General features: G+C 39.3%; 1 protein-coding gene across 6 annotated transcripts in view; it reads left to right on the top strand.

The window, feature by feature from the left end:
* Positions 1-25,302, top strand: part of dachd (dachshund d) — a 99,674-nt gene that overhangs the window by 1,059 nt on the left and 73,313 nt on the right. The window lies entirely within an intron of this gene.

The following is a 25,302-nucleotide window of genomic DNA, read 5'->3' as shown; positions in this document are numbered from 1 at the left end:
AATAATTTTTAAAAAAGCGTTGAAAGTTTATTCTGCTAATTTGACGATTAAAATAATTAACCACAAGTTAAAAGACAAAGACGTAGTGAACTTTCTGCAACTTTATTAGTAGGTAAACATGAACATATTATTTCAGGTTTATACTAAATATAAGGTTTTCTTTCTTTGTAAGTACTTTGTAAGTAATAATTACAAGAATTAATGTGGCTAAATGTTGATTAAAATATATTAATAATCATACACAAGTGTATTCAGAGTGTGAGAGCTTACTATTATAAAAATTATAATAATTTAAGAATCTGTATTTGAGCGTTTTAGAAACAATAGTATGATCATAATGAGGTTACAAGATAAATATTTCTTTAAATAGATGTCTGTTCATTTTGTTTAGTCTAAGTTTGCTTACATATGCAGCATGCTTGTCAGAAAATATCATTGTAAATGTTCTCTCGTGTGTGTTAGTCGTCTTTCTAGGCATAAATCTCCTGCTACTTTTTTCTTGCTCTGGGGAAAAATCAAATCATAGTCAATAAGTGCTTGTATACTTAATGACAGTGATACAGTGCTTGAAGGAACAAAATCACACAGGAAACAATTACTGCTTGTAACATCGGTGAATAATTCGCCCTGAAACTTTAATGTCACCCTTTAGTGATCAAGTGAACAGGTCCAATAATTACTCGAAAAAGTAAGCTAATTTAAAAATGTCAGGATGTTGACAGTTAGCCTGAACACATAGGACGCCCTGTACAGTATGCAACAATATGAGTGTTGAACAATGCTAAATATTTTTTGCCACATTATGAGGAACTTCAAACCCACAAAAACTGAGAACTAAAGTTGTTTATTAACATCACTATAATCAAAAAGTCTAAATTAGTTGACTTATTTTGATCAGATTTGTGAATACTTTGACTTTAGAAATAAATCTTTTTGGATTTGAGCCTGTGATCTTGAATTTATTTTTTGCAGATGTCACTAAGTAGCATTTTAAGACGGAATTGTTTTCCACAAAGTAACAATGCTCTGAACTTAAGAAATAAACTACAGGAAACACTCGTACGCAGTTGTTTTTATAATTCCCAAATGCATCTCTGTTGTTGCTACTTTAAAATATTTAGAATATGGAATAAAACATATTTTTTTAAACCTTTTCTTAATTAAGATTTTCCATGTTTTCATGTGAAGCAGTTCTATTTGTCATACTTCAGTTTTATAATACAATTACATCTCTTGAATTTCAACAGATATTTTTTATATTTTAACATTTATCAACATATTAACTTGATAATTTATCTGATGAAAATATTGCAAATGCAAATATGCAAATATTCCTCTGTGGCAGTACGACTGGACAGTGTGTGTGTGTTTATCTAGTAGCAGTACTAATAGAGCGATCTGTCCATGGTCTCTCGGCAAGCCCCTTCTGGGCCTGTGTCTGTACTTTGTCCGGTTCCCCCTCCCCGTGCTGACCGTCCCAGGGTCCTCAGGTGATCGAGTGTGTGGTTTGAACTCCGGGGCTGTGAGGGAGAGTGGTCAGTGATGGGGTTAAAGGATAATGCAGTGCTACCCATTGCTTTAATGACGCTAAAGTGCTGGCCTATTACTGGTGCATACTGTAGAGGGGCCTGTAATTGTCTGTGAAAGCACCTGGTACTGCTGGTGTTATGCTGAAATCAATCACCTCCTCCATGTCTGCTTCCCATTTGGAGGATTACATCATTTGTATGGACAAAGGTATCTGCCGAGCACAAACAAACAGGCGGGACCGGCTCTTATTTACAGTGTGGATTTAATGTATCTACATCTGTTTTGGTTCTCTGTACGGGGAAGGTCAGGCCGCTAAGTCATAACTCTTGCGCTAGGTGGGCCTTTGTGTGCTTAGATGTTGAACATAAAAGAAACTCCTTTACCTAAAACGGCCACATTTATTTATTTATGATACAGTGGTATCTCTCAAGGGTGATAATGTTACATCCCTCGACACATGAATCTTTTTCTTGGATATGTACAGCGCGGCACTTTAGGCACTTTTCCAGTGTGCGGTCCAGTGTTAATAATCCTCTTTGCTACGGGATAACAGCGGCCTTACATCTTTGTCCGCTCACTTTGAAAGAAGTCCCTGTGAATCGCCCGTTCCCCCTCCACACGAGGACATGTTCCGCTGGTACCCCCTTGTTCTCCCGAGGACCCTCGGCTCAGATTAATGCGCGCGCCTTCTGCTGCTGGAAAGATACAGGGATGTAATCTCTCTGCTTTCAGAATTATGACTCTGCTGTGTAAGAAGCAGTACTTCAGCTACTTGTTTTCCTTTCAGTTTTGTCCGTGTGGGACGGTATGGCTCTTGCCACCTGGTAACACTTGAACTCTAAGGAAAGGTTTTTGAAACATCAGGGTGGTTGGACTACAGGTAGATGCTGAGGCAGCTGTTATATCAGAGGGTTTGTCAGGTTGGGTATGGCCCATGCCATGCAGCAGTGAATTGACAGCCATTTGCAGCCATTTAAGGTTAAATAGATGAGATGCATATTAATGTTTATTTATTTATTAATTTTGTATAACTGTTTGCTGTAAAAAAACAGGGTAAGATGCATTTGTTGCCTTAGGGATGCCTTGTTTAACTTTCAAAAATGACTTTTGTTAGTGGAACTTAAAAAAATGTTTGTGACTTAATTTACATTTTTAATTTCCTTTTTTAGGTTACAGTATATTAAATGATATGCTTTATTAATGTAATGCAGATGTCTGTGTCGTTTTGGCTGCTTAATGACTTTAAGAATTTGCTTATTAAACCAATAATGATTTAATTTCTATTTTTCTCATTTCTTTTCGGATTGTATCCTTCATCCGCAAGAGCATCACGTTCAACAACGTATTTTTGTTTGTGTACGGTACAAACTGGCATATTTACGGAGAAGCGTCATTATTTTGTTTAGCACTCTGGGGTGCGTCTTAACACACAGTGGCAGATTTTATCACACTTTTTTCTCCTCCTCTCGCTTTCTTTGCAGTGCTCTTCTGATATATTTGTTTTCGACAAGGCACGGATGTGTTTACAGGTACTCATGGGAAATCTTTGGATCGAATTCAAATCATTCCCAGTCAGAGTGGGTGCTAAGATACCCGTCACCCAGCAACCACATCCAAGAGGGAGCTGGGGCGATAATAACTTCAAAAAACAGAGAGACAGATGCTGATTAGGATGAAAGAGTTGGGGGGGGGGGGGCATGGGGGGGTGGTGGATGCATGTTTAAAGGTTTTTTAAAATCACAGATTTATTGTACCACTTTCTTAGAAATCATATGTGTGATTTTATATCCTTTGCATGTTTTCGATAGATCAAAAATGAAACGGACAAACCATCGCTTTTTATCATACTCTTGTCGTCGTGAGTCATTGGTGCTTTGCTTGATGGGATTAGCCACGTGTGTTCAAATTAACCCGTGCGCTTGGCATCCGTCGCCTGTGTGCGAGAGGACAAAAAGAGCCATGCTGAGTTTGATATGAATGTGATGCGGATAAAATCATGATGCTTGACATCTCTAGATATAGTCGAGTTTATTTTAAACACTTTGAAAAAACCTCATTGCTCAGTTTCTTGGACAGAAATGCTTGTACCAAATCTACATGCAGTAGTTCTGTTGATCATTTGTGTTTGGAATCCAGCGGATGCTATCGATTGTCTTTTTTATGGTTGTTTGCGTGGAGAACAGTTTGTGGTCTTTAATGTACTGCATTGTACGCTTACACTGTTAAAGCCCTTACGGTAACAGCACATGCAAGCCTTGAATCTCTTTATAACATTTGACCTTCATATTTCATCGAATTTCGCATCATGTGGTACAACTTAACGTTATTCTAATTGAGATAATAGCCGATATTCATGATTCTCAGAACAGGTTGCAGTGACCAAACCGTGTGACGGCGTGAGTCATCAATCAGCCTCAAATCAAACAAGCAAATGTAAGCGTGTCAAATGATTTGCATATTTCTTTTTTCAGAGCACCAGCTGCATTAAACAAGACAGGACCGGGACACTAGCCGCTCTGTAGCTGCACCTGAGACAGATTGCCGGTAGAAGAGCGATGTGTTACAGGCTCTCTGTCACGTCTTTAGCCACCATCCCCTCCACATTACAGCATATTTAGGAAGCCGTGTGCAGATCACTGATGCCCGCACAGGGATGTTAACCACAACTGACACAAGTTAGAGAGAGCAGATGAGATTTCTTGATTGGAGAGCGATTTCAGGCCTTAGCTTGGCTCTGTCTAATATGTTCACATAAAGAAATTGATTTTCTCCAGAAATTAATTAATTTTTCATATAGCCCAAAGCTGGAGTTTAAAAAGACAGTCTACTTTCTGGTTTTGCTATTTTCCTGCCTTTTTTTAAAGAATTATTGCCTAATCATATTAATTATTTTGCCCTGAGGATAAAAAGATGATTGTACAAATGCATTCGGAAATATGTATCACTGAGTATTTATGATTAAATTATGCAAATAACTCCGCTCTCATCCTTCGCGGACGCAGATTGTCTAATTAGGATTGATATGCCGAGTAGATGTTCGGGAATCTGAATACAAGCATGTCCAAAGAGCAGAAAATTGAAAATGACAAGGCCAGAATCCTTAAAAAGTGATTTTTTTTCACTGTCTAATTCAGCGTAGCCGTATCAGGAGTTAATTTTCCCTGGCTTCATTTTCACGTCGAAGCTGACAGGAAGAAAAGAATACTTCAGGGAAGCAATTTCATACAGGATTCCAGAAATGTCCTTTTCTTGTTTTTCCCCCCTGGGTTTCAAGATACTATCCAGTGACGAATCTCCTCCTATATAAACTATTTCCGTGTTATCGTGAAAATATCTCTGCTGTTTGAACTTAATGGCCTCTTTTTTTCCAGCTCTCCTGTGATTAAAGAGAATGATGGGAAATCTACCCTGGACGAGTGATATTTACTCTGTTATAACAAAGAAAGAATGCAATGATGGATGTTTACGAGCGTTGTGGTTTTGAAAAATACAGCAAAAGCTGGATGTTTGAGTTTGAAGTGCAGGTGCGGTAGAAGCCAATCAGCAGGGTTGGCGAGAGTGCAGTGAAGGACAGGTGACCAGTATGGTCTGGAGGCTGTTTTCATTTAGGTCACAACAAGAAACACTTTATAGCGCAATGAGAGCTCAATGAGTCTATTAAAGAATAACAAATGGTTCTGGAGTGCCTAAGACTCTTTTCTTAGGACAAAATAAATAGCATTCTCCATTGAATTCACTTCAAGCTCTTGTGCAATAGTGATTTCTTTTATTAAAGTACCTTCAATAAGACTACTTTTAAAATTCTGAAAATGAATTATATATTCAGAAAATGTATAAAAATGTCAAAGAAATATTCTTAATCTTATCTTTTCTTCAGAAATACATTTACATTTCTTGCTTTACGCTTCAATATGTAGCACCAAAACAACGAAAGACGTTCAATTTTATCATTCCGTGGAATGAGAGAAAAGAGGATATTACACTTTTTTTTCATCCACGTTCCTCTCTGAGCAAGACTTCTAACACCTCCAAAAGTATCTCATAAGTTCTGATTGTTATCTAATCTTTACCTGGCCCACAGCTAATGACACTTGAGAATAGAATGGAACTCTATCAGACCTCAAAGAATGTGCTCTCTGACGAGTCTTTGACAAAGCGGGCCTCTCTTATGAAGCCTGAATCCTCATGGACCGCACAGAAGCCTATCAAGTCAATTTAGCAAAATTGAATTATAATAGAAAGCCCAAATATTGGCGCTCGTGGCCACTGAGGATCCCATATGTTGCATCAAGCTGAAGCGGTTGCTTGTTGTGTTTTGTGTCTTGTTGTTCTCCCTCTATTTTGAGGCAGGCCCCATAAGCATCTTCCTCAATATTTTCACAACGTTATCATTGCTTTTGGTGGGATTGTATTTTTTACAGTTTGACAAAAGTTAACTTTTGTTGAATATGCCTTACTTTGTGTTTCCTCTAAAATGTCCATAAATATGAAACGAACCTTTCCATCTGTTTCTGAAAGTAAAGCAAACTGTTACTGTAACAGACCTTGTGCTTCGACAGTGTAGCTCTATCATGTTATTGCAGAGGAATGCAAACTGAAGGCCAACATTGTCATACAACAAACTTGTAGTGTACTGTAGGCATTTCCCTAACAACAACATCTCATACTCTCTGAACCCCCCCCCCCCCCCCAATAGCTGCCCTGTATTTCATTATCAGCAAACAAAGGTGTTTTTCCTTTGAAAGCAATCCAAAGGCTCTCACATTGCTCCAATGAGACAGCTATTCTGAAAACTCTTTCTATGATGCGCTGCTTGAGTTTCTACTTCAGACTCAAATGTCAAAGTCTTGCTAGGGTTTCTTTAAAAAATATCCCCTCCATAGCAAGCTGTGGCACCCAGCTATTATTACTTTCTTCTAAAAGACTGACAGTTTGCTCCGGAGAGACATGACACCCAACTCGTCTGCTGGAGGCGTACCACTGCAGTCTGTCCAATCAGATATTTGTAAACCGACGACACCTGGCAGGAGAAGGTAAATGGTGAGCCCAGAGCTGCGGCAGACACATATATTGTTTTCAAGCTTTTGTGAGGTAGAGGAAAGATGCAAGACACAATTACATAGTAGGAAACACAGATCAGACTACAGAGGAAAACAGTATTTGTCAGAGATCGCTCTTTTTTAGCTAAAAAAAGACTTTATAGCGTTCTTGGTTGTTTCAGTTTTTCTCTTTAAATTAACAGTAAATACATTTTACAAATAAAGAAAAAAAAATGTGTAGCTCTGAATTTGTTTGCAAAAATCTATTTAGAAATTGTCTGTGTTCATATTAAAATATTTGACTTTTGATCGCATGCTTTTCTTTGCATGGTTTGAGAACAGTATATTTTTTTAATCTCTAAACTAGAAAGGTCTTCTTTTCCAAGAAAAAGTTCAGAGAATATATCTCTGTTTATCTCTGATAAAAGCTTGTGCTATTTAATAGATCTTATCCCCCGGGGCCTGTTTGTTGTCTTTTACTCCAAGAAAAGCTTACATTCTTTTATTGAGTTGTGGATTTATCTTAAAACATGATGTCACAAACATGATTCATAGAAAACGATTCCCTCGGAAGTTCTGCAGCTTGTTTTCCTGTTCGAGCTCTTTGAGAAGCGCAGTGGGTTCATGACTGTACATACATTTACATATTTACATTTAATGTGCTCGGGAGAGAATTGTGGTTTATATGAGAGATAATTTATTCTGGTTTTGGATCCGGTCTCACATTAAACTCTGTTGTGAGCTGTGTCTCCATGCAGACAGCTTACGCTGTGCTAATACAACATTCCCAGCATAATGTGTCCGTCCACATCTATTATTCCACTGTGAAACAGGCAGTGTGATGTCCGTAAACTTCACATATGAATAGGCTCAGCTGAAAAGGAGAATGAATTAAGTCAAGCTGACATCGCATGCCAATAAGCTTTGTTTCATTCCCAGTGCAGTATTCATTTGCGGCGCAGAAAGATTTATTGCATGATTGACAATTATGAGAGGATGACCTAGTTTTTTGTAATGGAACAAAAATGGTTTTCATGGGATGGCACTGCCTGTCTGTGTATTTCACTGATGCCAGCCAAGTAATAAGTACGTTTTCTCACCACCAGACAAAACGTTTTTTTCTTTTCGTTTGAGAGAATACTGAATCAATTTTCTTTTGCTCAATATATTTTGTCTAGGATAATTTAGTATTATGTGTCAGCAGTCCCTATAGACATCACCTCCCTTTAAACTAATGCATTCAATTTGCTCCTTAAAGTTATTTTCAATGCGATTTGACATGGTTCTCCCTGCAGGCAGGCACTTAAGTAACTTTATACACGAAGGATGTATGGTATACCCATTCAATAACCTACTAAACTGTCTCTCGTGCTGCCGAGGCTGTCCAACAATGGTCTGCTTTACCAGAGCGACTTTCATGGAACTCTTTATCGGGATCTTGCAAATATTTCATGATTCATGCATTTTTTGATCTTACCTTTCTATTAACTATTTTATTCCGCTCAGTAAAGCTCATTACAGCTGCGAGGAAGGCTTCAGCCCCCACGGGACCACTGGTTGAGTGGAACCACAAATGGCACTAGCAGGGTTTAGCCAGAAGTTAATATCCTGCAAAATTGTTTCTGAGTAGCTCGGTAGAATACGGATGATTAAATGACACGAGCAGATCAAAAAAACGTTTTCTCTGACTACAAAGTGTTAAGTGTAAGTGCTTTCAAGCGCTGCCGATCTCCCAAGGTTGCCATTAAGTGGAATAGGACTTATTTAATGGGAAAGACCGTCCTGTCGAGGAGGGATGGGGAAAGCCGTGCTATGTGTACAGTGGAAGGCCGCGTATGCCGCACATAGAGCGGTGTGGGTCAATGATCTGACAAAACAACAACAGGAACTAACACACTTTATCTATGTCTCTTTAACTTCAGGTCATTTTGAAAACTGTTGTTTTTCTGGGGTCATTCAGTAACTCGAGTTTTGGATCCCTCATGTACGGATATAGACCCAACGTATTTGAAAACGATGAATAGCTGATGGCTTATACAGTATATGTATTATGTATAAATTTTTTATGTACTACAGATATTCTTTATCTAAAGAATATTTTTTTACATTATATCCATATCCATATTCATTATCAAATTATTTTTTTAATTTGCTCAGTCACGAAAATTTTAATGTGCACGACTCTGCTATATACAGAGGTTTGATCATGACGCTAAGGTTTGCACTACGCTGTGCTGCTTTGATGACACCTCAAGCGGAAGCATATCCACATTTGTTCAAAGAAACTTTTCGATACTCGCGACCAGCGTCAGTGAGTAATCCACTTTAATAATTAATCCCACCATCCACCTCGCAAAAGTGGTACTCGACTTTCATAACAATTAACTGAAAATGCTTGCTTGCCTTGGATCAAAACGCAACAATGGAAACACATGCATTGCAGTTTTTCAGTCTGCGACAGACTTCAAGCCCCAGGTAAGATTAAAATAATTGAATAATTATTGTTTCTAAAAGGTTATTGTAGATGTTTATTATAAATATAAAAAAGTATAACTCATTTAAGGACAATTCGTGATAATGTAATTTAACTTATTCTCATACGATATATTTGTAAGTCTTTGTTTTATAAAGTTTATGTTTGAATAAAATAAATAATTTATGGCATGCTAAGAATAGAAAGGTTTAAGAAAGAAAATCAATCAAGCACAAGTTTTATTATAGTGAATTATTATATTTCTGTTTTTACATAGTTCTGTTCTGAATTATACATTTCGTTTGGACACAGTTTCCTCATCTCTTAGCTCCCCCCGAAGATGAAATGCACTATTGCCAATTCCAAGAATACAGATTAAGGGTTGTAAAATTGAGTATGAGGATTGTGCAGTTATCAAATGTCCCCTCACTCTTGACCTTTCAAATGTCAGAAAAGGAATGCGATACAAAAGCAAGCCCGCAGATATGATTACACGGATCAAAATCGTCTTTACGCTCCTATCATTGACAAGGCCGTTTAATTGGAGGATATCGAGGAGGCCAGCTAAAACAATGCATCATATTTATGTCTTCTGTTTTTATCATTCAGGCATTCCGGCATTGTCTTGTTGTGCTGGAAACGGCTCATAGTAGTTAGGACATTATGTAATTTTCCCCTGATAAAGAAACCTCTTCCACAGCTGTGGCCCTTGCTAGTCTCACAGTCACATTCCAAACACTCTACTATTATTCCAAGGGTCATACGGCTCTGAGTAGGGGTTCTTATACGTGGACATAAAAGAATAGCTGTCTTGGCTCTGATATGTATATTCAGTTCTGCCGTGGAAGGAGATTTGAGACAGGATAATTAAAAGTATGCTTCTCAAAGGGTCAGGGTCAAGCCAATAGGAATGTCAGAGACTCGCAATGCTGTGACAGGTCTTTTCAACAGGCCACGCTGGACTGGTGCGGGCAGAGATAGCGCAGTGCCCCAGAAAGGGCAAAATGCTGACAGCTTTCCAGCCGCGCCGGCCCAGCAGGAAGGCATCAGTTTGAGAAACAGATAGCCGGCCGGGCCATCGGTGGCGCGGGCCAAGTCAGGACAGATTAGGCGTGGTCTGCAGTTTACCCCGTTCCCATCGTCTGCTCTTAAATTCCGGGACCCTGGAGTGTTAAAAACAGGGTATAATGCTCAAAATGAATCTCAAACACACCTCCTTCATTAGAGTTGGTGTATCTGAAAAACACATTACACACTTCCTGTGCCATTGATATGCTATCTGAGACGGTTGGTTGACATGCCCTTAAACTTGAAGTGTTGTTTAGACTTCATTCTCGATGTAAAACATGTTTATATATATTTTAAACACAGTCATAGTTTTTTTCAGTCATGCTAAAAGTGCCAGAATCACACTTTATTTTTAATGTTAGCTCTGTGAACATATCTCGCACGTCGCTGTAAGTAATCTGTGCGATTCAACACGTTAAGTGAGGATATCTGTGCGCGCAAGTAGATAAAACACGCTCACATTACTCTCTCCCTTCCTTAAGCGATGACTCGTGTCGCACCTGTCATGCGTATTAAAGGAAGCAAGATCTCAGATTGAGATGTGCGTGTGTAAGATGACCATGATTTATATGCCGTGCCTTAATAAAAAAGGACGTCAACTTCAGGCCTGAATGAAAGCTCTTAAACATATCTGCAAAAGAGAGATTTGTTGACAGTAAGCATTCAAATGAGGTTAAATGCGGTCAAACGGAAACGAATGACATTCTGTCCCTTCTGAAACAAGAAAATGGGTCTTTACGTAGCGGCTTGAGACAAATTCCAGCCTTTGTTTTAAACGGCTAACTGTATTTAATTTCCAAGTCTTATCGTCCTAGGCTTTGTCTGTCTGCTCGCTCCTCCCGAGTCAAAGCAACCCCTCGAGATAAACTCTGTCAGACTCCAGGGTGATTTATTAAATTCTGATTTCTGTGAAGGACTTTAATGGGGGGTGGTGTGGGGAATGCATTGCAGGTGGCTGTCAGCTTCAGGCACTGTTTGTTCTCCGATACACCCTGTAAAGGTGGAAGAGAGAGAGAAAGAACAAATCTAAGTGGGATTTCCTTCCTTTGTTGTGACTAAAGGAACTTGTCCCCCTTACGTCCCCCCTTTAATTTCATCATTGTAGTTGTTCTGAATAACTGCTGTTTAGAATAGGACGGCTATTTATACCATGCTGCGACCCAGAAGCGTATATATTTGCGTTCATGCAAATACACCGGTGGACACCTAAAAGTGTCTCTGACCCTCTATCTAAATCTATTAGGGAAATGGACTGACCCATCTCAGCCCTATTTTGATTAAACTAGTTTGCATTTCTTTCTTACACTTGAAGTGAATGATGCTTGCGTCACACTAACTGTATAAAATACGTTAGTCAATGTATTGTTATAGATAATTACCTCTGAATGTGGTTAACATGGAAGGCATTTCATTTCAAGGTTGTGCTCATATGGCCTTGTCTTTTTCTCCAGCTGTTAATGGCAGGACAGTACAGACCATAAAAGTGATATGTTACTTCTTTTAGTGGTGAATGTGAATGACTGTGTGATTAGTGCCTGATGTTCACCGGCAGAGCGTCACACTGCCTCCTTGTCTGTTGTGTTCACAGAAGGCTCTCACAGGTCCCAAACAAATGATGCATTTCATGTTTATTTGTTTGTGTGGCTGAAGCGCTAAATGCATTGGTGTATTGCAAAGTACTTCCCTCTACTTATTTCGACAAAAGCGTGCAGGGCTCTCGCAGGTTTGACCAGAAGCGCTCTGTTAACTTCACCGGCGTAGCCACACTCTGCTCTTTACAGCTGGATCCCTGTAGCCGTCTGCAGTGATCCCCACATCTCACATTCTCCATTGTTCTCTGCTCGTCAGCATCTTTTGTCTTTTGCCGTTGATTCGTCTTTTGATCTGCACGAGTGATTTATCTGCATGACATCGGTTTTCGTGCAACACTCAACACCACCACTAACCCCGTCCCCCCCGTACCCCTTTTGCCCAAGGAAATTTGGAATGGGTCTCCTGTAACCTTGGCAGAACCAAACAAAGCGGTAAAAGCTGATCTTGTTGATTTTTATGTTGGGCTCCGCAAACAACCTTATTTTGAAATGTGTTTCTTATTACATTGGGGGGTGTTCACTTTTTATTTTACAATTTTGGATGTATTTTACAAATACATTAGATCTTAAAAAAGCCAAAATTTCATTTGAAATAATTTTAATTGTAGCACCATTAATGTACATCATTGTTAGCTTAAAATAGTATTTTTTGGGTGAATGTTAATAAATTCACCCCATTGTATTTCACCCCCAACACTGTTTATTTTTTATTGTTACAAGATGAACACCATTTAATTAAGCTGGTCAGATGCTTTCACCCTCGTGTGTGTCTCTTCTTCCGAGCCTCTGAGATCCATTTCAAGCCTACGGAATCAGCCCGAGATCGCTGGGTTCGGTCGAAGATTCTGATGTCTCGAGACGGCAACAGTTTTTCCTCTGTTTGCTTGGTTAAAAGCATTGTGGATTGGGGGATTGGAGCTGACAACCCTGAGGGTATTAGAGCTGTTTGCCTTCTCTCTCCCTCTCTCTCTTTCTCTTCCTCTTTTTTCCACTCGTTTGCAGCTGTTTGAGTCTCCTCCCGCCAGCTGTCAGTTAGACTCTCTCCGTAAACACCTCCACACACCACCTGCTTCCCACTGGGGAAATAGGTGTATGTTGGAAAAGTTTGAACAATACGGAATGGCGGGCAGGTGGAGAATCTGTATTCAGGTTGGGAGCGCGGGGCCTGACAAAGCAGTTAAGTAGCGACTATGTCTAGAATTTGTCAGAGTTACAATAATTTTAATTAGAAGGCCTCTGTTTGAGAAACTGAAGCGGGTCTGTTTTTGAATTAAAGTTACGTTTATGAATTCGAAAGTTAACAGGACCAGAATGCATCAATCAAAGACAGGAAACTGTTATAGCTGCATGCACGTTGTGGAATAAATGCAATTTGAAGTCTGTTAAACAGTTTGAAAGATAGTTTCCTTTTTCTGCAATTACACCGTAATGATTAGATTTGACAGACGTGTGGGTGTGTGCCCGTGTCTGGCTTCTGTCTGAATAAGCCGCACGACATGCATGTATTTTAATCCGTCAGTATAAACACTAAGCATTTATGCTTTCTATTGATGTAGTGCCGAGTACTTACTTTTCGCCATCCTTCCAAGACTAAAGTCATCAGCACCCTGACATTATCTTAGAGCAAATTGTGAAAGCTAATTAAAAAAATGGCCCACAGAAATTCTGATAACCTGAATGTTTTTTTCTGACTGCTTGGCCTGTTGAGAGCCTTGCCAACGGGCTCCTTTCACACAGGAAGTTATGAAAGTATTACGCACAGATCATTTGCACAATGAAATCCCAGGCCTCTCACAATGTTTGTGTTTGAATCAGCGTAGTTGAAAAATGACCAGCTCAAGGCTAATTTTGCTGTAGCCTGTCAGGCGCACAAATTATTTAAGCACGTAGCGTTTAAGTACCACAGCCTTTTTGGGACTTATATATTTTGTGATGTCGGATTTGTATTAATGTTACCAAACAAGCACAAATTGCAACATTTCTACCCAATCGAGTCCCTAGACTTGCTCAATGCTTGCGACCACAAACCGATCCCACAGTCTTGCTGTAGCTACCACGTCTTTGGTCCAAGAGTTATTTCCCCACCTCACCATTGCAACACAACAAGGCAAGTCAATCAGTGAGGCAATAGAACGAGTTTCACCAGCTGAGATTAAGAAGTGGTTTGATCTTGATAACAGACTTCCAAATTGTTACATGGCATGGACAACAAAGCGTAGGGGGAAGAGAGGGGTGCAGGGTAACAACGTGGAGCCGAGGTCCTGTGTTGAGCTCGGGAGCCCCAGGCAACTGTAAGGCATCAAGGCCACCTGGGTGCTTCTTTATTAAAGGATGAAATGAGAGGTCGCACGTTGCAGACCCTTACATAACATCCTCCTGCTGGCGTCCTGCGTTGCCTCGCTCTCCTCCGGCCTGGCTTTTTTGATGGGTTAGCCATGAAAGTGTTTTTCATTAGTCCCTCCAAGGGATCCTGAAATGCTCTTTTGCCAGCAAATCCTAATTTCATTGTTGAAATGAAAGGTCTGTTAGAAGCATGCCGTGTCTATCACAGCCTTTTAATTATTGCTTCTTAATGTGTGCGTGAGGAATTTTTCAGAGAATTGTCGATGGGGGGATCAGCAGGGACACGGTGATATGATATTAAATTTATATATGGGTCAAAATAAAACAATTCTGATCAATGTTTTTTGTTTGGTTATATAATCTGTTTGTAGGCTGTATGTTTTGCTTTGTGCAATATTTTCTTTGTATTGATTGTATCGGTTACCTCAGTGCTGCTGTACAATACAGGACGTTTAGCATCTTACAGGTTTGCTTTGAGGGGTGTTTTTTCCCCAAATATTAATTTAAAATAGTAACAAAATATATAGAATTTTGGGGTGAGACAAAAAATTGTAATCTACTTATTTCCCTACCCCAGAGATTGGTGGACGCTGCTTTTGCTTGCACAGACTGTGCTAAATTTGACTAATAATTTACCTCATGTGAATAGTTTTTGTTGTAGAAAATATTAGAAGAAAAACGTTTTGTTCACTTTATTATAAATCCTTCAAATACTGATAAATTTAGGCTTGTTGTGTTTTGCATTGTAACTGTTAATCTGATGGCAGCAGTCAGGTAACAGCTTTATAGTGCTCCATCATGGCTTTGAGGGGTGTTCAGACTGCTTTCGCCCAAATATTAAATTGAAAAATAACAAAAATATACAGAATTATTCCTTGAGCGTTTCGATGCCATTAAACAAGACCAAAATATTCTAATACTTTGATGTGTCTATTTATTTCTTCACCCCAGTCATTTGTAGCCTAACATGGATATTCTCATCCTTTTTGCTAAATTGACTAATAATTTGCCTCATGTAAAGGATTGTGAAGGTGTTTAAAAAACTGGAGTGTGTAAAGTTTGCTCACTTTATTATAAATCCTTTAAATACTGATGAGATTTGACTGGTTTATTTTTGCGTTGTAAACAGGTAATCTGATGGCATCAGTCCGGCAACAGCTTTACAGCGCTTCATCATGGCTGTGTATACTGTAAATTGACTAACTGTTTGTATTGGCAGGCCGTTCCTCGATTTACAGCAGGATGGCATCATTTTGAACCGCTTATCACTGGCAGGCACATTAGTGTTCTCACAAACAGGCACCTGTTTTAGCCACTCGAACATGTATTTTCTTTAAAGGGAAGGCTTTAATTTGAGAGAAAAATGATAGCGCATGAAAGTGCAATTTGTTGACATATTTCACTGTAGCATTATCGGTTCACGTGGTGATTGGTCTTCTACAGTGTTATCACTTAACAGGGCGCTTTTAATGCTATCATTTAATTCTCCTCTCTCCCTCTTACAGGCTCATTTGTATGCTGCGCTCTCTGTGTCTGTTTGGGCTAGCTTTAAGAAGCACAAAGCCTTTAATTGTGAGGTTTAACATTTTGCAATTAAAATCCACCCTTATTGCTCAGAGGAACGAATGACGAGGCTTTGATGTATTTTAATCAGCGGAGATGTATTGTACTTTAAGGAGCGTAGAGATCGCTGATACGTTTCTGATTTTAAATCGACATCCTCTTTACCTTTGAAGATGATAGCGTTTAAAGCTGAAAGAGCTGAGCTGGGGTCGCTTGAACCCTCCCCCTACTGTAAATAATGACGATTTTTATCTCGCTGATTCTGAAGTGGACAAATAGGATTATGGGAGACATTGAGACTTCATCTGAACCAAGAACATCAGGATGATTCCCCAGAGCATGGAGAATCAAATCTCCAAAGATGTTATAATTAATAGGAAAAGTTGGAATGGAGAACTTTTTGGGATGATGACATACTTGGCGAAGCTCAGCTCCAGTACTTTAACTTGTAATTAGTATTGTTTTTGTATAATAATATGAAAATACACCCTAGCTGAGCGAATAATTGAATTGGTATTTTGGATCTGCGAGAACAAGATGTTGTTTGTGGTTTTTGGAAAAGACATGTAGGAATTCACTAATAATAGATTTCCTTTGGTTTCCTTTGACAGATGGATGGTGCTCGCTCAAATCGAATCTCCCATTAATTGCATTATGGTGTTTCAAATGTATCTGCTCCGAAGATTTTGTTAAGAGATCATAAAAATCTGATCTTGACTGTAATTCACAGTGATTGTGCCCCGGCTGTTTTTTTCTACAGTATACGCATTAATGCTGTACAACCCCCTGGATGATCTTTGAAGGTGTGTTTGCTTGGTTGCACAATGTTCACATGACGGGGTTCATTTGGTTAGGTGGACACAATGTAATCAAATTCGTTTCTGCTTCTGGGCTCGCATCCGCTCTCACACATTTATGAGCGCACTTTACACGTGTACACTAATGTCTTGCCTTATTAAGTCGAAGCTGCTGAATATCAAAGGTCTGTGATTCCTGTCAGAAATAATAGATATTGTGAAAGAAGCATCATTGCATGGTAAATAAGGCCGTTGCCTTTTTTCTGCATCATCAAAACAAGCTGAGGATGTTTTTTTATTCACGAACAAAAAAAAAGAGCTTGCTTTGTAGAATTCTCAGAAAAACAATTATATGTTTTTCTCTGTAAATGTTTGTTAATATTCTTCTGGATGTTCATTAATAGCTCATTGTGTGCTTAAAGTTTTCCACTGAGCGAGTCACGCTAATGTTTAACTATTAATACCAAAGCCTTCTGCAAAAACATATCTTTTGACTTAAAAAAAGCAGTTAAACAAGAGTGTTATGTAATTAAACATCCCTTCGAAGTCTTGGACGTTCAGTCCATAACTGCAGGGCCTGAAACCCTCTGGAAGGAGCTTGTGAAGAGTGAGGATGTTTCTATCATGCCCTTTGCCACGCTCTCATTTGATGTCTCTTTGTGAGCCTGTAATATTTTTCATGTGCTTCTAATGAAGATTACCCCTCTCTACCATCCACTCACCTTATCGTTAGCCTGAGCTTTGCCCGCGCATTAATTGATGCACCCCTGCCAATTCAGACTTCGGCCCTGTCGCTGACCCCCATTAAGAACCCATCCTCCCCTTCTTATGGAAATCAGCCCCGGCGTTGGGAATCCTCCACCTCCAATCAGCTCCGCTTAAGTGGAGAAAACAGCCTCTTGTAGCTCGCCAAGATCAGGCCGGCACTCATTTCTTTTGTGTCCGCTGGCAACCGCTTCTATGTTCTCAAAAGAAAGTGCATTCCTTTACAGCCATCGATCCAAAAACTTTTACAATAGAAGCACTTGATAATTGAGACAAGTGCCTTTGTGATGATAATGGACTCCGTTTAAAGCCTTCTACCTCTTACCTGGGTGAGATGATGAAGGAAATGTAAAGTGAATGACCTGTTAGCAATGATTGTCATCATATTTTCAAATGCTTGCATATCCACCTGTTCTTGTTTCTTCGTGCTGTGCACACCAAAGCATGTCCATGTGATGTTTCCCCAGCGTAACTGCTCGAATATAGACGCTGTATCTCAACCTCTAGGTATTTATGGCTGAAGCACAGGGGCACTCCCATGCAGAGTTCCTGTGGACTAGATGTGATCTCGTCAGGCATGCCAAGCTTGACATTTTGAGGTAACAATCCTTCTGTCTGGAGTTGGCTTGGTAGCTTATTGAAGCATTGCAGTTAAGATGCTTGAAATAGTAAAAAGCATTTAGATACTTGTACAGCTGAAATGTTGAAATGCTTTTTTTAAATATTTTAGACACGTTTAACATGCCAACTTAACACACCGATATTGGTCCAGCCAAGGGCGTGTGCTTATCTGTTCGTCAACCAATGGAAGACATGGGTGGGGTTAGGAGGTGTTATGGGGAAATGTATTATGTTAGAAATAAATTGTTTAGCTAAAACTGCTTTACAGAGATGGAAGAAGACAGGGTATACTGTGATTGATACTTATTGATTAAAGGATCATCAATACTGTAGAAAGACAGGATTTTGTGTAATCATCCAACAGGCCTTTCTAGCTTTTTGAAACTCTTTCTACCTTGGGATAATTTGGCATCTCAACTCTCCTAATTCTATAATTCTATAAAAGATTTCAGGTTTCAGCATTAACTTTATTTTAGCCTGCTCTCTGCTAGCGCAGCCCATTTATCCCATTTTCCCGGCTTTTTGCCCACAGCAAATTGTTTCTGTGGCCAGCAGAATTCATCCGGAAATGCTTATTTCTCATTTTCAGTCCCCAGTGCAAGAGCACGGCCCCTGTCTGTACTTATACTGATCTAAAACTGGCTTGGAGAAAGCAATCTGCCACATGCTAGCCCTTGCTGCATGTTTTTTATAGTATCAATAGTCTGCCCTGCTCTTAGACATGACATCACAACAATTGGGAATCACTTTCAGTGGTCTGCTCGGGTAACGGCCGAACCTGAGACAGCTAGGGTACGGAGAGGGCGTGTGGGCTGGTAAATGTGTAAATAGATTTTGTGGACTTTAGTTCTTGTAATAGCTGCCATTAAGTTACAATACAATAAAATGACAATGTTTTTCAATGCAAACCATTCTTGGTTATTCTGGCTGCTGGTTATGTATGCACTTGCCCTAATTAGTGGTCTATAGATGATGCGCTTGTGTTTTATCACGCAACACAGTCTTAGATTGTAGATAGTAGATTGGGGTACAATTCGAGTACACACATTTTTTGGTGGTGGTATTGCTTTCTAGTATGAGAGACAAAATACTGCTTCCAGATTGTCCTCGAATGCCTCATAAAATATGGCTCGTGGATCAATTAATTGCATACAGAGTGGAAAAGCAGAACTGCAAGTGTTGCATTGGAGGGCCCGTCTCCCCTGGGCCCTAGAGTCCTGCACCGTGATGTTTCATTAACTGTGCGCAGGCCTGTGGCCCCCAGTAAACACACAGTAATTAGGGAATTTTTAGTTGTCGTTTCTAAGCTTGCACTATGGTAATGATGAAATGACCCTACGAAAATACGAGATACCAGCGAGGTCATGGAATAGGCCGATGCGTTTAATTCTCTTTGCCGGTCCAATTTAAATTAGCCCCTGACTGTTTAATATTCCTGTTCTAGTGTGCTAAAATGGAGATTTATTTACAGATAAGGCCAAAGGATCATATTTTATGGATTTTTTTCTCTTTGGAATCTAATCATAGGACGCAGATTGACGGATTGTTTGTCTGTGTCAGCAGCGAAGGACTTATTTGCTTCGCTAATAAACGCAGACATCTATATGTATACAGTCGTAAAAAATGACTAGCAGTCAATGTTAATTATTCTCAGAAAAACAACAAATAGCACTTTGTTATGCGCTGTGCATTTTTACCTCTAATATTAACATTATATTAGGTTTCCTAATTAGTGATGGCTGCAGTCAGGCCTCACAAAAGTAATTGCTTTTGCTTCTTTAAATAAAAGGTGCCATGTACAATTGCATCTTGTTACTGATATTGGATAAACAGCGGCAGCAGGCGGTTGGCTGAAACGTGAGCGGCCGGGTTGGCAAGTCATGCCCGGGCGGAGGGGCATAGAGACGTGCACCCCCAGAGAAGGAGGGGTGGGACCTGTGGACAGAGAGACAGTGGAGGCAGCATGTCAATGAGACAACTCGATGTCACCGAGCTCACCAATCAGGACAGCCATCTGGAAAATCAAAGGCCAGCGCCATCTGCTTTACTTTCCCACTGTTTTCCCACCTCTCACGGACACTTTCCCTTTTGCTCTACCATCCGGTCATACCTTCTCCTGAATTCAAGAGCCATTTTGTTTTGTCAAGCCATTTCTTTTTTATTCGGACCTTGATTTTTTCTTTAATGAAAGTTTGCCATGCGCTGCTGAGGTAGATGGCTTTTTTGTGTTTGTGTATTTTTAGACTTGGGCTCTGAAAGATCTTTGTTGAAGCTTTGTTTAAAAACCGACTGCATGTAGAGCTCTTTTTAAGAAGCATTGTTGGTAAGACGCAGATGGAAAGGTGCCCTGGTGCTCTCCCTCAAACTCCCCCCCATCTTTGTAAAGAAATCTCCTGACTCTGTAAAATGGGCAATGATGACATATGTGGATGCGGGCTTGTTCATATCTTTGTGAGGCCTTTAGGGAAATAAATATCTGAGAACATTCAGTGAAATGAAGCTCACTCAATAAATCAACCTGACACAATAAACACTTCTGGCACATGCGTCCCCCCTCCTTCCCCCTTTTCTCTCAGGCACCACCTACGTCTTGCCGTTCTCGTGCTACCAAATGGTGCCTCCCCAAAGGCCGGTAAATCAAATCGGCACACAAATACAGTGGGAATTTATTTGGAATGGGTTTTTGTTCTGTTTAACGCCTGATTGTTAGATGGACTGGGCCGATGATAAATCTAGAGACCGCCGCTTTACCCGTGCTTGGAGCCTGTTGCTCAGCGGCGCCGGGCATAAATCATAAATCCGATTGCACGAGAGAGCTTTTGCTGGCTGCTGACAGGAAAGAGAGTGGCAAATGAACAGAATATATGTCCGATGCTATTTATCTTCTGCCGGCCGCTACTGCTGCAGACCGTTAAAAGTTTGCCAAAAGTTTGGTATTGAATTGGGTGAGGTTTGGGGCGCAGGAACGCCCTGCGGTGTGATTAATGGCCACAGAGGCATTCTATCTGCCGTCGAATATATCTGAAAGGCTAAAGCCCGATTCACATTTTGCGTCAGGTTTTAGATGCGAAATGTGAATCGGGCATAAAGGTACATGTTGGCGTACCTCTTTCCTTTTCCAACGTAGCGTTCCAAATAATCGCCAAATGTTGTTCTGGTAATTAGTGACCTTGTGATTTCGTGCACATTTTTAATTCCGAATCCCTTCTGCCACTTGCTTACACGCCAAAATCCCTCCCAATCCCCTGGGTGCTATTTAAACAGCAATAATATAAGCAGTATAGCAGGGAATAATTAGTTTATCAGTGTTTGCTATGGTAACACACGTAGTAACAGTCTTAAGTGATTGTGTTTTCAAATGGCAGGCCCCGCATACATTTCCCTTTATCTATCCATGCAGTGGCTATGATTGCTCAGTGTTATAAATGGCACGTACTTTGTAAGAGGAGAGAGAGACATTGTTTACAGTTGGCCCCACACCGTGAATCTGTCCAATGTAAGGTAATCTGCAGTAATAAGCTCCATTTGTTTTGTTTAGCTCTTTAACAGAGGGCTGGGGAAGAGTGTGGGAGAGAGAGAGAAATCTCATTTCAAATCCTACTAACCTTCTTATCTCTATTTGTTCAGTTGTTTTTAATGCCACATACTGAAAGAATTTCAATAGCTGTTTTGCCATGAAGTCATTTGTTATCCTTCAGCAGGCTTTGGTCTCCCTATTGTGTGACAGCCGCCTAGTGCTTGAATCTTCCAGATGGAGCTAAAGAGACAAAACACACGCTCGCGTACACACAGCGCACTGACGGGAATACCTTTAGCATTCAGTAAAGGGTGAAATGTGTTGTGTTGTCAATATCTGAATTACATTAATATCTAATCATATTTTATAATACCATTTTTAATGTACCAAGTCCATATGACCACATATGTGGAATCATTCTCACATTAGGACTAAACTGTGATGTGTTTTCTTTAAAAGTAGCCTATAGTTCCTGTTCAATTTAATTTCTTTCATTATTTGCTCTCCCTCATGCAATTCTGAACCTCTTTGACTTTTTTTCTTCTGCAGAACACACAAAAAATATATTTTGAAGAATGTTGATAATCAAACAACATTGATTTGTCAATTGTATGAGCACATAACCACCAAAACATTTCCCAAAATAACTTATTTTGTGTTCCACCAAAAAAAGAGTCTTATACAAGTTTTGAGGTTGAATAAATAATAACAAAATTGTAATTTTTGGCTGAACTCTGGTTTTTGTAGCAGATGCATTCTCACTGATAAATTGACGCTATCGTTTATATGTGAACTGTCTGACACTAGTAAGCTAGAAATACTGTAAATTATGCTATTGTCATAAGAACACAAAGATATGCTTAATGGCCGGTAAGAGATCTGATCAGTATATTTTCTCAGTTCACTCCCCGTGCCAGGTGTGGCAACAAGTTTTACACCCTGTATACACTATAGTGGAGGGATTCAAGAATGTGTTTTAACAGGTGAATTATCTGGTCTCTTGTGTTATGTTGTGGTCACAACTTACTTCACCTGTCTTTGGCATCGTGTGCTAATGAGAGACTGCAATGTGAAATTTACAGTCAAGGTGCACTGGTGCAATATAATTTAACAGCTTAATGACATGCACTTAACCAGACCTTAATTTATGGTACTCAAACATTAAATGCAGTTGACGTATAAATGTGAATCACGAAGATTAAATGACACTTGGGATTCCTTTTATCTGTTAAGATGTGTATTTCCAAGAAATTACAGAAAAATTAATTCTTTTGGTTTAATGTTGTGAGGAAGTGGTGTTCAACAATCTACCCTGATGGCCGACCACAGTCTTCATTGCTGGAAATAGTAGTGCATATTATTAAAAAACAATCAAATAAAAGACTTAAAACTCTACTGCCGTTTTCTTTCGGGAACTTCAAATTTAGATTTTTAGTTGTTTTTGTCCTTTGATTAATGATTAAAATGTAATGAAAGAAAAATCAGATAGTCTGCTGAACCTTATAGGTCATTCCAATGTCCAGTTATGTATATGTAACTGGTTATGTGCCCAAAAGACACATTTTTGTGTTATTGAGCTATCCTGCTATATAGTTCTTTTGAATAATTCCTTAGAAAGGTGCCAAAATCAGCATTCAAAATGTGGTATAGCACCTTATTTTCTGTCTCTCCACAAAATGTTTTACATGTAGCGTTGTTTTTGGACTCTTGCTGGAAAAACAACAGGACTTACAAATGATTAGATGTCCGTTTGTGTTTCAACACAGCTTTGCTTACCATTTGACTAACTTTACGTGTTTTCTTTTATCTTGCATGGCATCCCCGGTGTCGCTGTGTCCCAACACTCTCAACTCAGGTTAGTGATGTTCCATAGTTTTTCTACTTTTCCTAATCCTTCTATCTCCCCATCAGCAGAAACATGCAAAACAAAATATCAGCGTAGGAAGTTTTAACTTAAATTGCAAAGATAAAACCCACATTGCTTATAATATATCTAAATTCATGACAATTGGTCACCCTGTATTATTTAAATACAAAACCTCTCATAAGGTCTTTCTAATGTTTAGCTGTAATAACCATAACTGTGGCGGTGATATGATTGATTCACACTGGGCCCATTCGTGACTTAATGGAGCTGTGCTTTAATTTGACCAAGCGCTTGATTGACAGCTGCTGGCGATATCTCCGGTAACCCTTGACAATGGACTTTAGCGTCGGATTAAAGCGAGGTGTTAAAGTGTATTAAAAAATTACGTCGCTTTCCTTTCCGCTCTCCCGTTTCCCTGTTAGACTGTTACCCTACAGTACTGTAGGTTTATTATAAGGTACCTTCTCATCAGGTCTCGATGTTCTTTTGAAGAAACCGTACCGTATACATTGCTCTATTGTTAAAAGGAAAAGCGACATCCTTCATTGAATAAAGCATACAAATATTATACGACTTGTGTTCAGGGAAATTATCTTAACACTGGTCTTTACCTGTCAAAATGAATCTGATCATATCTCAGATGGATTCACATTGCAGGCTGGTACATGTATGAAAGAGCAGCCCCCTCCACACACGCAAACACAGAGATTTATCTGTCAAAAAGACTCAGCTTGAACCTCTTAATTTGCACAGAACTGCAAGCCTGCACTTTGTTTATTGTATTATTTCATGGTGTTGTAAATAGACATACATCTCTGGTAAGAAATATTGTTCAGTCAGACACCAAAGCTTCCCACTTATGAAGACGAAGCGTTACTTATTTGATTCTGTTTTCCGCGGTTTATGGCTTCGTGAAGAGTATGGTTTGAAGACAATGAACTAACAAAAGATTGTTTTAACAGCTGTGTGTCTGTGATTACACGCCTCTTTGAAGTATCACTTAAAGTTTGCCTTTGAACTCGGATAGAGATCAGAAATGAATTTGGCTGCTTTTTGATGTAAACGGAGGGATTTGATTGTTGAAATGTTCATAAACTGTTTCCAACAGTTTTAAGATTGGTGTTGATTTTCAAAGGGGGTTAGGGGGAGATACTTCTCTTCAGGCATGCGATCAAAAATACACACTGTTATCTCTACTTATGAAGAACTGCAGAAGAAACTCTTTTTGTTTTTCTTCAAAAGTGAATCAGGTTTTCATGTTGCTATGGGGGTCAGATCTGTTGTATCATATTTCACATCCATCTCCTTGACAGTGTTTTTTCAGTTTTTTCAGTGTTTTTTCTAATACCGTATACTGCATGAATTGTATTGTTAGCATTTAAACATATACAGCTATTCGGTTAAACATGTTTAAAAACAGTGCGGTAAATATTGTTAGAAGTAATATTTTGGCTTAAATTCAAATGATATTATGAGATTGGTCATTTTATATTAACCTAAAACCGTGTCTACACCTACATAGGTGCGGCATGACAACCAAGTCTTAATGGGTTTGTTGCGTCACGCCGCATCCGGTGTGGACAAAATCCAAAATTATAATGGGTTCTAATCCATTTCTAATGTCTTTTGTCGTGTCGGAATGCGCCGGTTGCGTCCGGTGTAGACATGTTGTTAGGTATTTGAAGGTTCTATTTAAAAAGGCTGTACGTAGAATTGAGGATTATCTTATTTAAAAACACATTTACTAGTGGATTAGGTCATAGTTTTCTAATATGTTTGCTATGTCTTGTATGAGAGTTCCCCCAAAAATATATTCTGTCCCCATTTACTCCCCCTCGAGTTGTTCCAAATCTGAATACATTTCTTTGTTATGACGAACACAGAGAAAGACATTTGGAAGAATGCTTGTAACCAAACAGTTCTGGGCTACCATTGACTGCCATAGTAGAAAAAAAATTCCAATTGTAGTCAAAAGTGCCCAGAACTGCTTGCTTTTCTGCAGTCTTCAAAATCACTTCTTTCGTGTTCAACAGAACAAAGAAATGTATAAAGCGATTTCTCCTACACTCCTAAACATAAAAGGTTCTTCACAGCGATGCCATAGAAGGACCATATTTGGTTTTGCAA

The sequence above is a fragment of the Barbatula barbatula genome (genome assembly GCF_947034865.1).
Source record: "Barbatula barbatula genome assembly, chromosome: 9".
NCBI classification, from domain to species: domain Eukaryota; kingdom Metazoa; phylum Chordata; class Actinopteri; order Cypriniformes; family Nemacheilidae; genus Barbatula; species Barbatula barbatula.
This window is presented reverse-complemented; position numbering and strand designations above follow the sequence as displayed.